The sequence below is a fragment of the Theobroma cacao genome, chromosome 1 (assembly GCF_053813885.1).
Source record: "Theobroma cacao isolate CCN51 chromosome 1, ASM5381388v1, whole genome shotgun sequence".
In the NCBI taxonomy this organism is placed as follows: Eukaryota; Viridiplantae; Streptophyta; class Magnoliopsida; order Malvales; family Malvaceae; genus Theobroma; species Theobroma cacao.
This window is the reverse complement of record NC_142639.1, coordinates 37,913,661-37,930,966: the sequence shown is the minus strand read 5'-3', so window position 1 is coordinate 37,930,966 and position 17,306 is coordinate 37,913,661. Positions and strand designations below refer to the sequence as shown.

Below are 17,306 nucleotides of genomic sequence, written 5' to 3'. Positions count from 1 at the left end.
TTGAGTTATCTTATTATAATTGTAATTAGACCTTAAAAGGACTTTTTGGCAAATATGATAGTTATATGTTTTTTTAGGTCTGTTCTTATATCAATAGACATAAAAATAAGTCAATTAAAAGACGTTAACTCTAGAGAAGAAAAAGAAAGGTAAAGAAGGGGTAAATCTGTTTAAGAAAGTATTGATTAAGGTATGATTAACTTTCAACTTATAAAAATTTTGTATTTGATATAGTTTGGCCCAAAAATCCTAACTTTATTTTATGTTTCTTCAATTTCTGTCCAATATCGGTATCCTTCCAATAAAAATCCATTTTTGACAGTTTTAAAAATTCAGCTTTGAAGAACTCCACATTTTAATAGTAATTTTTTCAATTGATTTTTTGAGGGTTTTTGTAGTATGAACTGTGTTCTTCATTTTTATTTCAATGGTTCACGGTTTTTTATATCAAGACAATTGAAGGCTCAAAATAGCTTAGTTGAAATTGAAATTCAAAAATTATGAGTCTTTCAATGATGATATTGAAAATTTTAACCGGAAAGTTATCTTTCCAATAATCTTTGTTAGTGAAATGAATTTAGTTATTAATGTAGGCTAAGGTTGAATTTGGTACTGAATACACCTCTAATTTCAACTTAAATGTCAAATGGCCATAAAAATTAGAAATTTTTTAAATCTATAAAAATTCATTTTTAATTATTTTTAAAATTATTTTTTTCAGGTTGGGCCTCAAATCTGCTGGGCTAATTGGCTAGCCTGTTGGGCCGTTAGTTTGCTGACATGCCTGGGCTACAAACGTGCTTAGGTTGCTGGTATGTTTGATCCGTACACTCAGATCTTGACATATGTATTTATCACTAATGCAGCAATACCACATAAGAGTCTTCATTAATGCTTTAATTATTTATTCGATTAACAGAAATTAAGTAGTCTCATTGATGCCAAGGTATTCTCTTTAGCAAGTTTAGCAAAATTTAGTAATTATTATGTAATTTTTGTAACCTCTTCTTAAAATTTTGGGTATGATTTAAATTAAATTAAACCCAAAACAAACCACTATAAGTATACTCCAATAACAATTAGTCACTCATTAACAGCAAAATGACATAGGGCAGAAGCAGCCTAACAGTGTGTCACTAGCTTCAAAAGGGTAAAAGAAAGTAGAAAAGACTAATAGTATAGAACAAGGATTGCTATGTAAATCTCGATGACACAACTTTTTGGAACATAGAGCAGATAATAAATTTCAAGGTAAGTTTACAGAAGATGCATGAGAATTCAGAGGCTAGCATGCGTTTACCTCTTCTGAAAGTTTAGCTTAGCCATAAAATATGTAAAAACAGAGGCAGAGAAAAGTGGGTAAGCAATTAGCAAAATAGCTGTGATGGATAAATCGTGATGTTTGAAGCCATGGCGGCCCTCTAAGAAGGCGCTGATAGTTTTGCGCTCCCCAAATGCTATGATTTCCTGCTTTATATCTCCATATTGTGAAGTGAGGAGACCTCTCAATGTCCAAGAACTTGGGGCAATCCAATAGCACCAAACCCACCATTTAGGTAATTGCTGCAAGAGTCAATGTAGCATATTTAAGTAATGCTGAATAGAACTTCATTTGGTATGAAAAGAGAGAAAATCTAATGTAAACTTTCTAGATTAATTTAGATGTCAAAGAGAATGAATGAAATGAGAACTTGCTTTATTTTAATTGGAATGTTCTGTTTTTATGTTTCGAGCATTTCAATACCATTCTAGTACTAAAAACTGAAACCCAGTAAACAAAAATTCCAAAGTTTCAGTAGAAAAGGAAAAGAATGGAAGGTTTCTACTAAATTGCATACCACAATGCAGCACTAAAAAGATTGGTTTAGTAAATTCAAGATGAACCACTTGTATTTTCCTTTATTAAGCAGGCCCAGCCAACTGATGAGCTTTTATCAGAAATAAATGATACGACTTGTAGTTTAATTTTGGTTAACAAGAAATGATATAGAGTAGTCTTACAGGTCCTGGTATGAGAAAACCGGAGAACAAGTTCAGCACCGTGACAGAGTAACTTGCACAGATTGAGGCCGCTTGGTAAGTTGGAGTCAAAGAAACAATCACCATGCCTAAATATTTGTAGTTGAGCATTGTACAAATAATGGCATAGAAGTACCAAAATACTTTGTAAGCTGATCCGTACAAGTTGACTGCCGGATATGTAATTATCAAGAACAATGCTGCTTCAATGAAGATATACGGAATTTCAATTATCACCTGAAATTATACAAGTGCAAGTTTATCTTAAGATCTCCTGTTGGCCTCTGCAAATATTAAGAAATATGCTATGGGAATTTTTTTGGACCTGTGCTAATGAATATGCCTTGGACGAGTACATTCCAGCAAACCTTTCTCGGTACACAATAATCCGCTGAGAAGTTATAAGTGGAAGAAATGATACACAGTTGCTTACTCCCGTGCTCATCATGAAGACATACATTGATCCCATTATGTTGAACAAATCCTGTTCATTATCTCTTCAGAAAAAGGATCATGATCATGTTAAATGATAAATTTATGTTTAAAGTTATAACTGCAGCTTTTTTGGGTAGACCAAACTTTGTATATGCTTATTTTGAATGAGTTCAAAGGCTAAAAGATTTGAAAAGAAATTCAGCCAGGGTAACAGTGCTTTTGGTTGTTGGAAATTTTACTAAAGGGAAAAAAAATTCAAGAAAGCAGCTTACATTTTCTGCCCTTTGTGCCAAAGAAGCGCTCCATATAAGAAAGAAGATACGGTAGTGAACATCAAGCGCCCCAAGTTATATGCGGGGTTTCTCCAATAAGACAGATGTTGCTTCCAGAGGCATGCCTTGAATTGCTCCCATCCATTTTGTGGGAAGCGTGTAGAAAAACGTAGTTCCTTTGAGCCCTCCACTGGAATACTCAGCTCTTTGACTAGTTCTTTGTTTCTCCTACACATAAAACAACATAATTATGTAGCAGAAGTATATTAAATCTATTCTTCCTAAGCTTTATTTTTCTTCATTTTATCTTGAGGTGTCACTGTATGAGCAAAGGTCCTCAATACATCAATTGACGTCAAACTTCAGGATCTTAACAGTGCTTTCTGACTTATCATGGTGAACGTACTGGTACAGATGAGATTCTTTGTAGAGATGGGCAAAATCCACTCCAAGTTAAGCTTCAGCAGAAGGATTTGTGATCTCCAACATCCACGTCGCTGGATTGTAATTTTCTTTTATTTTCGGCACCCCTGGTATTCCCTGCTTGAAGTGTTTTAAATTATTATACTTTCTAATTCACTAGGCTGGTGGATGAGTCCATATGATGTTAGTTTGCCTTACCTCAAAGTATTCAACAAGCTTACTAGAGTGCAGACCAAGCTCTCCAGAATATATTATATGCCCTCCTCTTTTCATCAAAATAACCTGCAGGTTGCATTTATGATATGTGAAACAGAATAAACATGGCAGGATCAATGATATTTAATGAATCAGCCGGTGCTATGAGAAATGGCACCTAATAATAAGTACATTGTTGAATAGCAAGCATGGTGAGTGCACTTTTTTACAAGAAATTAACAAATATTGAACGTTTATGAATGCGTCACTTAGTTACCTCATCGAATGCCTCAAATATGTCAATGCTTGGCTGATGAATGGTGCAGACGATTGTCCTCCTAGTACTAGATATATTCTTCACCACTCGCATGACAATAGCAGCTGCTCTGGCGTCTAAACCAGAGGTGGGTTCGTCCATAAATATTATTGATGGATTAGAAACAACCTCTACTGCTATAGTCAGCCGTTTGCGCTGCTCCGACGATATACCACTGACACCAGTGACACCTACTAAAGCATCTTTGATTTCATCAAGCTCAATCATTTGAAGAACCTCTGCCACAAATTCCTGTTAAATATGTGAACCAAGTAAGACTTTTCATACTAACACTTCCATGGTAACAAGACAATTTTTTCATGTAATATGGCCAAATGTTTGATGTCAAAAACCAGATTGGTATATGGGCGTTGCATAAGGTTTGAACACATCTTACCAATCTTTTATGCTTATCAAACTCTGCTGGTAAGCGTAACCAAGACGAGTACATCACTGATTCCCCTACTGTAATCTGCGGAGAGTGTATATCAGTTTGCTCGCAGTACCCAGATATTCTGGCATATGCCTCTTGGACTTTGGGGTATTCTCCAATTCTTATATCCCCTTCAATATGGCCACCAGTTTTTCTTCCAGATAGAACATCCATCAGTGTTGTCTTGCCAGCTCCACTGGCACCATCAAAGCTGTTAGAACTCCAGGCCTAAATGCGCCAGAAATATCTTGAAGAAGATGTAGTTTCTTCTGTGGGAACCCTTGCTCTCTCAGTTTCTGGGAAAACAGAGAGAAGATACTAGAAAAATTATCTATTCATCTTCAAAATACTAAGGGGTTTGTTGATAAATATAGTATGGTTACCTTGGGGGTGTCAACGAAGTATTGCACGTTTTCAAATGATAGTGTTACGGGCTCAAAAGGTAGAACCGTCCTTGTAACTCCTGTTATTGCAAAATCTTTCAAAGAATCAGCACCAGGCACTTGTGTTTCCTGTATGGAATTGCTCAAATCTTCTTTTCCCTTTAGATAAGAGAACCTTTCATGAGAAAGAATAGCCCGAGATCTTCCTGGAGCTGTACAAAATTTCATTTTGTCAACAAACACAGCTTAGTACTAAAATGATAATTTTTAAATTAAGTTTTCGATTCTTTTATCATATTCTTCTTCTATCTGCGTACGTAGAGTAAAACTTACGCTTTAAATAACTAAGGGCTAAGGTGAATCCAACATTAATAAGAATCCACATTCCTATCAAAGCTCCAACTGATATCCAGTAGAAGTATTCACCGAAGTTCAGACCACGACTTCTTAGAACCTGATGCCCTAAAGTCTCATTTGAAGATGAAACCTGAAAGCGGCAATGACCAGCAAACATGGACTGTAATAAGTACGGATGTCTTGATCTTCAATTCATTTTATCAACAACCATTGGTAATTTTCCCATTTACCTTTTGCCACCTTGGAGCGAGAAATTCATTGATGGAGATTCCTATTTCTGTATATGTGAGTGGGGAAATCCAAAAGCCCCATTTTATCCAAGCCGGCATTGATGCTGCATTAATTGAGGAAAGGTCTGTCATATTGACATGAATACTTTGCATTTTCTGAATTTTAAAATTTCTTCTTATTACTAAGATTGACCTTACGTTGGGGTATTATGAAGCCACTGAACAATGCTACCACCAATAAGCTAAATTGACCAAAAATTGCCGCAACGGGTGGTTTTTTAGCTACCGCAGCAATCAAACGGAAAAATGAGATTGCCACTTGATGAAGAAGGAAAAAGAGAAAAAGTTGACGGCAAAACCTGACAGTAACATTGGGACTTAGGTAAGATGAAATTTGTTTTTAACATAATAAAAAATGTCTTTACAAAACTAACCTTTCTGGTTCTGGACTGTAGCCAATGATACAATATACAAGAGATGTCCAGAGAAAAGCATCCACGAATGAAAATGGAATCTTTAGAACAGCTGAAGGAATTGAATAAGCCCATGCAGGATAGAAATACAAATCTCTTTGTTAGTAGAATATGACAAGTCTTGAACCAGTAAATGCCAACTCTGCAATTCCATTGCTCATAAGTCTCAAAAGACCATAAAATAAAGAACCCATGTATTGGCTTGCATGGAGCTCATCAATTTTCATCCGAGCGCGTATAAACACTGTCGTGGTTATCAGTGCCAAAAAAACAAGCTACAAGAAGGAAACACCCAAGGTATGTAAGAGTATATATGTTGATTTGCCTTCTCGATATTGATTCATAATATTACTAACCTTGAATAATTTTTTTTTGAAAGTTAACCTTGATTAATTCATTGTTACCTGTACTGATTTAAACACATAAAAAATTGAGTTTCGCTTCATGAGAAGCCATTCTCTAGCCAAGCATGCTTTGAATAATTCCCATTTTCCCAGTGAATAGATACTAAATGACAAAGCATTTTTGTGATTCTCAACTTTGTTGAATGGTGTGCAAAGTTCTTCGTTTAGCTTCTGTCCTGCATGAAACTCCTTGAATGCAGCTATGAATTGATCAGTAGAAACCTTTTCAAAAAAAAATTGATCAGTAGAAACATAACTTTGAGGTCGGTCCATATGATACCAGTACTGTGCTTGATCCTTTTCGGAGAGCACCTATTTAGATAAATCAACTTCAGTGCAATGTTTCAAGAGTTCAAGGCAAGTACTACAAGCAAGCTACATAGTTTGAGTGCGGATACATACTTGTTGGAGGAAGTCAGCGAGGCCTTTCCGCTGTCGGCACCTAAAGCCGCAATGTTCAAAAAACTCTTGAACATCACTCCTAGGTCCATGGTATACAGTCTTTCCTTCCGCCATTAAGATAATGTCATCAAAGAGATCAAAGGTCTCCGGGGCTGGTTGAAGAAGTGAAATTAAAATTGTGGCCCCTGTTATGTGGGTCAATTGCTGTAGACAGGTAGCAATTTGAAAGGTGGTGGAGCTGTCCAAGCCTGTTGATATTTCATCCACAAAAAGAGCTTTGGTTGGACCAATTATCATTTCCCATGTTAGCGGTTAGCATTAAGAACTTAGTGCAATGAATTAATTCTCTAACTCACTGGAAATTGGGCTGATCACATTTTATTCCTGTTGTCAGCCTTCTCTTTTCACCGCCAGAGATTCCTCTTTTCATTGCATCTCCCACAATTGTATCAGCACAATTGTCCAGTCCTAGGATCTGAATAATCACAAAAGGTAACAAAACGTTAGATAAGGCTATGAGCTACAGGATTTGGATTCTCAGATGGAAGTCAAAATGAAGTGGATCCAAATATATGAGTACACTTTTCTTTTTTTTACTTTAATCGAGCGAATCACCTTTAATATATAGTCTGTTTGGAGTGTTCTCTTTAACCCTTCTACTGAAATTGCCTGCACCAAAGATTATTCTCAAAGAAATACAGCAGGAAAATGAAATGATGGAAGCTACTAGTCCTCTTTTAACATGATAGATAACCAACATTTCTGGCAAAACTGATTACCTTCATGTAAGTGTCTATATCGGGTTCAGGGATGATGCCACGTAGCTTCTCCCGTCTGCTGACTTCTTTGAAAATATCTTCATTGACAGACAACTTCAATGATCAATATATATAATGCTAGGAACGTATGATTGTTAGCATAAGATGGAGAACAATATCTACCCGCTCTGCCTCCAATGCCCTGACAACGTGCTGAGAAGTCTAGTGTCTCTCTTACAGTCATTTCAGAAATATGCAAGTCATTTTGACTTATATAAGCTGACGTTTTCTGAGGAACAAACTCTGTGAACTTGTAACCGTTATAAGAGATTTCCCGTGACCTGAAGTTAAAATTTTACAAATAGATTGATCAAGGGTGTGTTATTTGATTAATTAATACATAGTATATATTTTTTAAGATAAAATGCTCTTATCTTTTTAAATTTTAATCAAAATTATACGAATGTTTGTTGATGTTAGGTATAAACACTTCGTTTCAAAAAAATATTTTTTATTGGACACGTAGGTCCAATCGTTAGTCAACTGATAGCATTTCAGTCAATTTATTGACATTGTAAGTGTAAAAAGATAAATTTACTTTAATTAATTTTTATAATTATTATTATATAATTTTATTATTTTTATGTTTTTATTAATTTAAAAAAAAAGCCTCTCCAACCTAGGTAGCAACGGTGCTCCTCTCCCTTGGGAGCACCGGCCAACACTCCCCTTTCTTGGGGAGTTGGGGATCACTTATCGGTACTCCATTCTCTTTTTTTTTTTTAAATATAATAATAATTTTTTAAAGAAAAAAAATATTTTAATTTTTTTATAATTTCTGTTAACAGTATTTACAGTGTTGGGGTGGAGTGTTCATTTTAAAAATTAATGAACATATATATAATTATGGTTAAAAGTTAAAGGTGTATAAGTATTTTACCATTTTTTTCTATGTTTGAACTCTGTTGAAACTCAAAGATCAAATTGAAGATTTTTCTTCCAGCATCTTTTGTCCTTTTGGCTTATTTTTTTTTTAAAGTGAAAAGCAAGTAACAGACATGAAAGACTTATAACTGTACTTATAGCAGACTTAGTATTGTGATATATTGCTTCTTTTGTGTAATAGCCTTATGGCTTCGGTACTAGTTTATTTAAGATGATTGGCTTGTGAAAAAGTAGAAAAATCCTCATGTATAAATCTTTTATGTATTATGTGCTTATGTAGAATGAAGGTTCCTTGTTTTGTGCCTTCACTCTTTTATTGTCTTTACTCCATTCTATCTTCCTTTTTGTTACCTCAAAAAATTATGATTGTTTTATTTTTTTATAATTGGGAGAGGGGTTTGATGTTTTATTTTTTTATAATTGAGAAAGGAGAGATTCAAACTTTATTTTTTAGACAAGAAGATTATACACCAGTCAATGAAACAAATACTCGGGTACTTATGATTGTTTCTTATATTCTAATCTATTGTTTAAAATTGAGAATAGGGCTGAATATTTAATGCAGATCATACACGGTTTAAAAGTATTAGTAGTATTGAGATAACCTCGAGAGATGGGCCGAGCTTCCCTGCAAGTGCCTTTAACAAAGTAGTTTTTCCGCAGCCTGGAGGGCCAAGCAACAGGGTCATCCTGCATTTTAATATGAGTGTATGAATTATGTTCAGCAAATTGGTTTGGTATAAGCAATTTCTATTTAATTCAAAAGAAAAAGTAGCTTAAACTTGATAGGTTCTATTAGATGATGTCAAGCTGCAGCTTGTACCTGGAAGGCTTGATGATCCCGCTGACATCTCTGAGAATTTTTATTTTGTTTGGTTGAGACATGCATCTACTAACGTTTGTCATAGCCTGCTCAACATGAGACATCTCCTTCACTTATCATCGACTTTAAGACGTTCATGGCATTAATTGATTAGCTTAGTTTTCTTTTTACCTTTTTTGAAACTCAATTATCCAAAAAAAGGAGTGGAATGTAGTATCAGGAGAAGTCTTTGCAGTGAAGTAAGTTACATATTGATATTCGAAAGCAGTATTTATACGTTAAAATTTATATAAGTTTTTTTTATATATATTTTCTTAGAATGAACTATTGTCAACCTTGATTCGTATAATTGATTCATGCAAATTTTCCCGTATGCCAAACTGAAATACTTGCATGAGGAGATGAAAATCGATTGAATGTTAGACACTTACAGAGAATGTGTTTCTAATGGTGTTCCAAAGATTAGGGAGGGACTCTCCGTGAACTACTTCACATTCTGCTTCAACAGACAATTTCTTGAACCTCACTTCGACAGTTGGCAATTCCAACCCCACCCTGATTCCAAACATCAATTTCAGTCAGACCTCCAAATGCCAAATGTAAATGTTTGCCATTGGCCCATGTTACTATGCAAGTTCATAATGAAAGAAAAAGACAAGGTTGTTGCTTTTGCCTGGCTATTCTTTCTTTTTGTTTCTTTAACAGCCTGAGATTGTCCGCTTCGATTATGGTTATCAGTTTGTCGATGAAGACACGGCGTTCCGATGATCCAAGCTTAGTAACGTCAATTACCCTGTTGGCCTCCTCTCCTTTGCCATCATTTATCAACTTGTCATCGAACAACGATGTTCTAATCCGCTTGAATGTGGGTAATCTTTCAATTGCAGCCCACTGCAACTCCACGTCATCATCGTTCTCTGCATCTGAAGCAGTGCTGAAGCTTGAAGAAAGGTGATCTTGCAAAGACGACGTCACCCTTCTTCCCAGCTCTGCTAGTTCCACGCCGTCTTTCCGAATGGCATTCGCCATGTTTTGTCTGACCTTGTTAAGAAGGCTGCCAAGTTAGTGAAGAATCGTTAAAGAAACATATAGCAACAACTAAATTTGATTCTGTCAGTTTGAGTTCTTCGTCGTCTGGTTTTGGTCAAACGAAGATCATGCTTTGTTATGTTTTCCGTTGAAAGGGAATCCAACTATTAAGCTTCTTGCAATATATAAAGACTCAAGTAATTTGATTTTGTAGGAAGCAAGAGCACGTTTGCCATGTAAACTCTATTTTTGTAAGTTTTTTTTGAGTGTTTAACTTTTATAAATGCAACTAATGGCCAAAATTAAGTTTTAGAAATGCAATTATTAATATACAATAACATTTAATTATGTACCAAACCAAACGTAATGTACTAGCTAATTTTGGATAAAATACAAAAAGATCTTTGAAACATTTCAAAATGACACTTTGATCCTCTTATTTCAAAGTGTATTTTTGTTCTCTTGATTGTTAATACCATTAGTCCATAATTAAAAGTATTAGACTTAATACTACATAAATATTTTAAGATATAAATATCTTTTATATTAATTTTTAATTTAAACAAATTCTCTTTTTTTTTTAAATCTATTCATTATTCCCTCCAAAACTTTAATAAAAAAAAAACCCTAAAAAATTTTTATTTGAAGACTTGAAAGTTTGAAGTTGTATCTACTTTGAAAACCATAAACCTCTTTCTTAAGGTAAAGCTTATTTTTATCAAACTCTTTATTTCTCTAACAATTTGAGAATTTTTTTTATTGAAAAGAATGTATTAAAAGAGTAAATTTTTTGTTCAATAATAGATATTTTAAATTTAATGGTGTCGATTCAAGAGATTAATTTCTTACTTGTGATTACTAATTTTGTTGAAAAATTTTTACCCAAAAATTGTTCTTTGAGACTAAGGTTTAGGATGATGTAAAAAATTTTTAACTTCATTACTATATATATTAAAAGTTTTAATTTTTTTTCTTTTTTGTTAAACATTCATAAATACTATTCTAAAATTCTATCAAGTTTTAAATTTTTTTTCTTCTCTATCAAATATTGAGTTTTATTAAATATCAAAGAGAATTTATTAAATTTTGGAGGGAAACATGACTAAATTTTTTTTAAGAGGGCATTTGTGTCTTAAAATATTTATGTAGTATTAAATATAATTTTTTTAACTGTTGACTAACGGTGTTAACAGTCAAAGGGCCAAACACATTATTTTGAAATAAAAAAGGACTAAAGTGTTTGAAGGGTTTTTTGGATTTTATGCAGTTAATTTTAGTATGTACAAAAGTAGTATTATAAAAAATTAAGCTTAATGAGTTTTTAATGACATTACTCCCAAATTACAATCTTGACATAATATAAAAAAAATCCCTAAATTATTCATAAAAATTCAAATAAGTTCTTATACTTTTATTACGTTTAATTAAATTTTTGTACTTTTATTTTGAATCAAAAAAGCTCTTGTTTTTTTTTTTGAGTCAAATAGACTCTTATAACTAATAATTAACTTAGTCAAAATACTATTTATCAATTGACGTCGCGTAGCATTGGCATGGCATACTAATATATTATAATTGATAATAATATGACATGCTGACATATCATAATTGATGATAACGTGACATGTTAATATGGCTTAATAGTTTGATTATGTGGTATTTTTCACCCACCACGTCAACACCATATTAATGTTATATGAATATAAAATGATAAATTATATTTTGACTAATGATAATTAATTAATCATTAATCATGAGAGTTTATTTGACTCAAAATAAAAATATAAAAATTTAATTGAATGTAATAAAAAAATAAAGACGTATTTGAGCATGATGCCTACAATGTTTTGCTTTACCTAAAGTTTGCACTTTTGCTAAGCATGTTTAATTTTGTTATAAATTTATTATAGGTTTATATTTGATGTATTATTAGGTTATAAATTTTATATGCTATTAATGAATCTAATGTTACATCTTGTTAATAAATAAATTTAAAAGATAAAAATTCTCAAAAATAAATATTTATAATTTTAAAAATACTTATTTTGAATATTTTTAAATTTTTACTTTTACAAATTTATAAAATAATACTCTATAATTAAGTAATAATATAAAAATACTATGCATAACACTACATCAAATATAAACTCATTTGTTATATCAAAGATATACTAAGCTTAATGAGTTTTTTTAACAATGTTAAGTTTGGACAAGAGGTAATGCTAATGTACTAAAAATTTATTATTTATTAACTTATCCTTAGTCTGAATTTAGAGTTAGGGTTTTTATCTAATTAAGTTATTGAAAATTTATTGAGATAAAAATAAGTTAAAAAAAAGGATTATTTGTAAGCAAATGGGGGTATGAGTGTCTTAAATATATACACGTAACGGTATTAATCCTTGACCCTGGCGTTCTACTCAACTTTGCTCTTGGGTCCATTAACGGCCAATGGTAGCCTAAGAGATCTCATAACGTGTGCTTTTGCACGATGCTAAATGACAACTTAAAAACCTAGGCTGTAGACAGATTGGTTTCAAGCAGTAGGATTTCTTACCCACGTAACCTATATTTGCAGGCGTCCCATCCAACAAAGTCCAAGTACCAACCCTATTCAACGCCATCCTCTACGCATTGCCATTGCACTTTATTTATACGTTTAGTTTACTGAATAAAAAGAAATAAAGTAAAATAAGTATTTTATTATAAAAATATTATTATTTAATTTATTCGACGAAATGAAATAAGGTAGATAAAACTAATTTTAGAATAACAAAAAAATAAATAATAAAAAAATAATAATTCTCTTTATTATAATATATGATTATTTATTTTTATTTTTTAAATATTTATTATTTATAATTTACTTATAATTTAATCATTAACATTTTAAAATGTTAATATTTTATTTATAATTTAAATATTATTATGATTACAAGTTTAATAATTTTAATTAATTTTTAAATTTAAACAATTTATAATATATAACTAAAAATTTAAACTCTTTATTATAATAAGATTTATTTTCATCCAAACAAAAATACTCTTTATATATTTTAGTAAAATTTATACCAAAAAGACTAAATTAAATAAATTTTTCTTCTTTAATCATTTAATTTTTATTTTTATTAAAACTTTAAAATTTTAATAATTTTTATTATTAAAGTATTAATATAATTTTTTGTTTTCTATTTTTTATCTATTTTCATTTTTTTAATTTATATTTTTGTTTAATAATTTAAATTTTAATATTTTAAATATTAATATTTTATTTATAATTTAAACATTATCATTATTAAAATATTAAAATATTAATAATTTTATTTTTTAATTAAAAATATTAATTTTGTAGCTCTAGATTTGTAAGTTTTGAAAGTAAAGAAGGATATTTTTGTCAAAAATGTTTTGAACTTTATTCCCATGGGTGTAGAATAGCTAATACCATGGGAGGAGATGGTAATAGTCATTTCAAGATTTTGCAAGGTTTTAGGCTATTCCTCCCTCCAAAAACAAACTAAAGGAAAGGAGAAGATTTTTTGAAGAATGAAAACCATTCTTCCAACCAAACATGCCATATAGGGATTTCGTTATTCGATTATTTGTAATCAATTTTGACAAGTTTAGTAAAGTAACTCAAATACTTGTTAACATTGCCACAATATCAAATCATACTTGCTCTACTTAAAATAGTTTTGCTCTAATTCATATCGTTATCGACAATTTAAACTGTCATTCCTTTTGTATCTTTTATGTGATAAAAAAAGAAAAAGAAAATTCATATTGCCATTGCAACTTGCTTGCTAAATTAAATAGTACCAACTTACAATAATTAACCATTGGCCTAACTAGCTAGCAAATGATTAACACTCAGAATAACATGAGAAGATGACAAGATGATTAGCTTACATAGTCTTCTACTTGTAGAAGTATATCACTCATTTGACGCAAAGAGTAGCGACACTACAATTACAACTCACATGTGTTGAAAATGAGTACAAAATCTCTTCTACAAATGTATAAACAACAGCCCAAAATCATAGCTCACATATGCTAAAAATTACCACAAAATCATGTACAAATAATAGCCCAAACTTATAACTCACGATCAACACGAAATTCAACATAAATTACCTCTGTACCGTTGGAAAACTTTTCATATAAACAAGTCATGTACTCTATAAAAGCATAAAGGTTCTCGACATCAAAAGACAAAAGAGAAAATAACAAATCCTTCATTTGCAATTCTTATCTTCCTTTTTCTTTGTTGAGTTTTTCTTCATGGTATCAAAGCTATTAAGGACAGATTAGTAGTCCACACTTTTCCTCTATCACAACTCCTCTCTTCTCTTACCCAACCTCTCTCTTTCTAGATTTTCATCACTGACGTTGGTGATATCCCAATTGACATCCTTTTTTTTTTTTTTGCCTTTTTTTTGGTTATTTCTTACTCTCTACTATTGATATTTCTCTTTATGATATTTAGTCTCCAAGTCAAAAAAGATCTCTAATAATATTCTTTTTTCTTTTAAACCATATTTTCTATTTATCTATGACTCTCTTTCGTTAATATCTCTCTTTCTGATATTCCTCTTTTTTATTCTTTCTTTCAATAGACTTTAGGTTAGTCTCTAAGTCAAAAAAGATCTCTAAGATATATTTTTTAGGTTATTTTCTCTGCTTATTTCTTATTCTCTTACACTGGTATCTCTCATATATTAGTCCCAAAAAGAATACTAAGAGGGTGAATAGCATTTAAAAATATTTTTAAAGGAAATCTTTTTAAGTTTAAAACCTTTTGGAAGAAATGAGATGGAAGGTTTGAAAACTTATTACGGTTAGTGAACACCAAGTAAAGAAAGGTTAAGAGAAGTGGACGAAACTTAGTATTTATAGTGATTCAGTGCACTTGACCTACATCCACTACCTTGATCTTCCCAATCAAGGATTCTCAATCCAACTTCACTAAAACTATTAGAATTCACAGCTTCCACCAAGCTTTTACAAGGTAAGCTTTTAACCCAAGCTCTAAACACTTACAATAATTCCTTTAGAGCATCTTGTACACTTTAATCAAACAAGAACAAGAAAAAGATATAGTACAATGATCACTTAGATGATCTAATGCATGCAAGCTCAAGCTTAAGCAAGTTTTCAAAGAGTAAGAGTGAAATACATTTGCAAAGCGAAGGTTTTTGGAAATTCTAAGCTCAAAATCACTTTGGATGGATTTTCTCGATTAATGATTGTTGAAGAGGCTTTAAATACATGGAAGATCACTTCTAACCATTGGAGATAAATTCTAACCGTTATAAATAGTTTCTAGTCGTTATTTTATCTTTTAGTGCTTAAATTCAAATTTGTTGATAATGTTTCATTAACTGATTAAAGGTGAGCTTTAACCGATTAAGCCTATTCTGACTTGTAAACTACTTCTTTGTGTTAACCAGTTAACGATAGCCTTAATTGATTAAAAACTTTCTGTTTTCAAGCAGCATCCTTCACCAGCCTTTTTTCAACTGATTAATCTTCCTTTTAACTGATTAAGGCTTTTCTTCATTTAACCTTAATTGATTGAAATAAGCTACAACCAATTAATAAATCTTCAACTTTGAATCTCTTGATTTGGTTCCTCTGGACGGTCATCAACATATTTAATTTGGATATGGGACTTCTTGATACTTCAAGCTTGATCTTTAACTGATTAACTCCTTTAGTTAATTGATTAAAAAGCTTTTGTTTTGCATCCAGTATATTCTTAATAAATTATACCTTGTGCTAACTAATTAAGGTTTTTCTTTCTTCCTTTGATGTAGTGCCTTAAATAGCCTTAACTAATTAAGATTCTATGTTAATCAGTTAACATTATTCTGACTTTACTTAGCCTTTTGTTCTTTGCTCTTTTAATTAATTAACCATTCTTGTAACACAGCAAGCTTCTTGATTTACTTTCAATCAACCATTCTACTAAGGGATTTAAACTTTATCTTGCACACTTAAATGATGTAATTAGATACCAATGAATGCGAAACGTTTTGTTATGATCAAAACATATGGAGTCAACATCGTATTCTTCTTTTTAATTTCTTTCTCTTGTTTAAAGATAGTTAACATTCTCTCACCAAAACAAAATTTTCTTCTCTTTTTTTAAACCCAAAAAAAAAATCTAATTGCCTATTCCATTTCTTTTTCAAGTCTTTTTCTTCTTTCCATTAAATTTTCTTTAGTGTTCCTTTTCTTCTTATTAAACTTCTTCAAATTCTGCTTCTATTAAATTTCATCAAGTCTCTTTCTTTCTTCTATTAAAATTCTTCAAGTCTTTTCTTTTTCTATTAAATTTCTTCAAATCTTTTTTTTCCTCAAGTTCTGTTCTTTCTTTTAATTAAAAAAAAAAGGTAAAATACCTTCGCCCGCCAAAGTTTTGATGAAAATTACACAAAGGTTTATTAGTTTTCAAAATGGACACTCCGTCTCAAAAAAATATCTTCTGCTGAACACATAAATCTAGCCATTAATCAACCATTAGTGTTTTCATTAGTTTGATAACGTGGTAATATTAAAATGATAATGTTTACCCTTTATTAATTTTAAAAATTACTATAATATAATTTTATTAAGTTTTTTATTAATATAAAAAAAAGATAGCCCCGATCGAGCTCCCCTCAAGGGAGCATCGATCTAGTGCTCTCCATGGGTGGTCAGCTAGTGCAAGGACATCGCCGGCCAACCTAAGAAAAAGAAAATACTAGAAAAAAGAATAAAGGCATTTTAGATATTTCATATTTAATATTAACGCAATTTAGACATTTGGGGTAGAATGTCAATTTTGAAAACTAATGGATCTCTATGTAATTTCGATTAAAACTTAAAGAGGTGAGTGTATTTTACCTTTCAAAAAAACAAATCTATTTTTTTTTCATCTATCTCTTATTTATAGCATTATCAAAATACCCATATTTTCTAACTCTAAATGTAGGCAATTTTGTCTCTATACGTTTCAATTAGACTAATTTTCTCCTTTGAAAAACCCAAATCATGGGATTAATTGAAAGTCAAGATATGTTGGAGTTTATTTATGGCAAAAATCATGCTCCAATGAAAAATCCTGAATATTCACATTGGAAGAAGTCTAAAGCTCTTATCCGAGGATGGATTATTGGGACATTATCTGAAGAAGTCCTCGGTCTAGTTATTGGACTTGAAACCTCCTTTGATGTCTGGAATGCTTTAGTAGAAGCCTTTGCATAAGAATCACAAGAAAGAGAATTTTATTTATCGCAAAAATTGTAAACTAAAAAGAAAGAAAATCTCTAAATATCTAATTATATCAAAAAATTCAAGGGGATATGTGATTATCTAGCTACCATGGGGAAACCCGTTAATGATTGAACCAAGGTATTTCAACAACTTAA

At 31.4% G+C, this 17,306-nt stretch overlaps 1 pseudogene across 1 annotated transcript; it reads right to left on the bottom strand.

The window, feature by feature from the left end:
* Nucleotides 1–1,140: 1,140 nt before the first annotated feature.
* On the bottom strand, nt 1,141–9,897 carry LOC18613786 (pleiotropic drug resistance protein 3-like; annotated as a pseudogene). The gene is made up of 24 exons (XR_016024132.1): nt 9,542–9,897; nt 9,300–9,423; nt 8,869–8,957; nt 8,649–8,735; nt 7,284–7,441; nt 7,122–7,198; nt 6,958–7,011; nt 6,727–6,817; nt 6,343–6,644; nt 6,193–6,252; nt 5,941–6,162; nt 5,498–5,811; nt 5,262–5,422; nt 5,064–5,167; nt 4,810–4,963; nt 4,477–4,688; nt 4,058–4,389; nt 3,622–3,912; nt 3,348–3,431; nt 3,133–3,266; nt 2,727–2,954; nt 2,345–2,516; nt 2,002–2,256; nt 1,141–1,563 (listed from the first exon to the last, which is right to left on the bottom strand). The product of XR_016024132.1 is annotated as a pleiotropic drug resistance protein 3-like (transcript).
* Nucleotides 9,898–17,306: the final 7,409 nt, after the last annotated feature.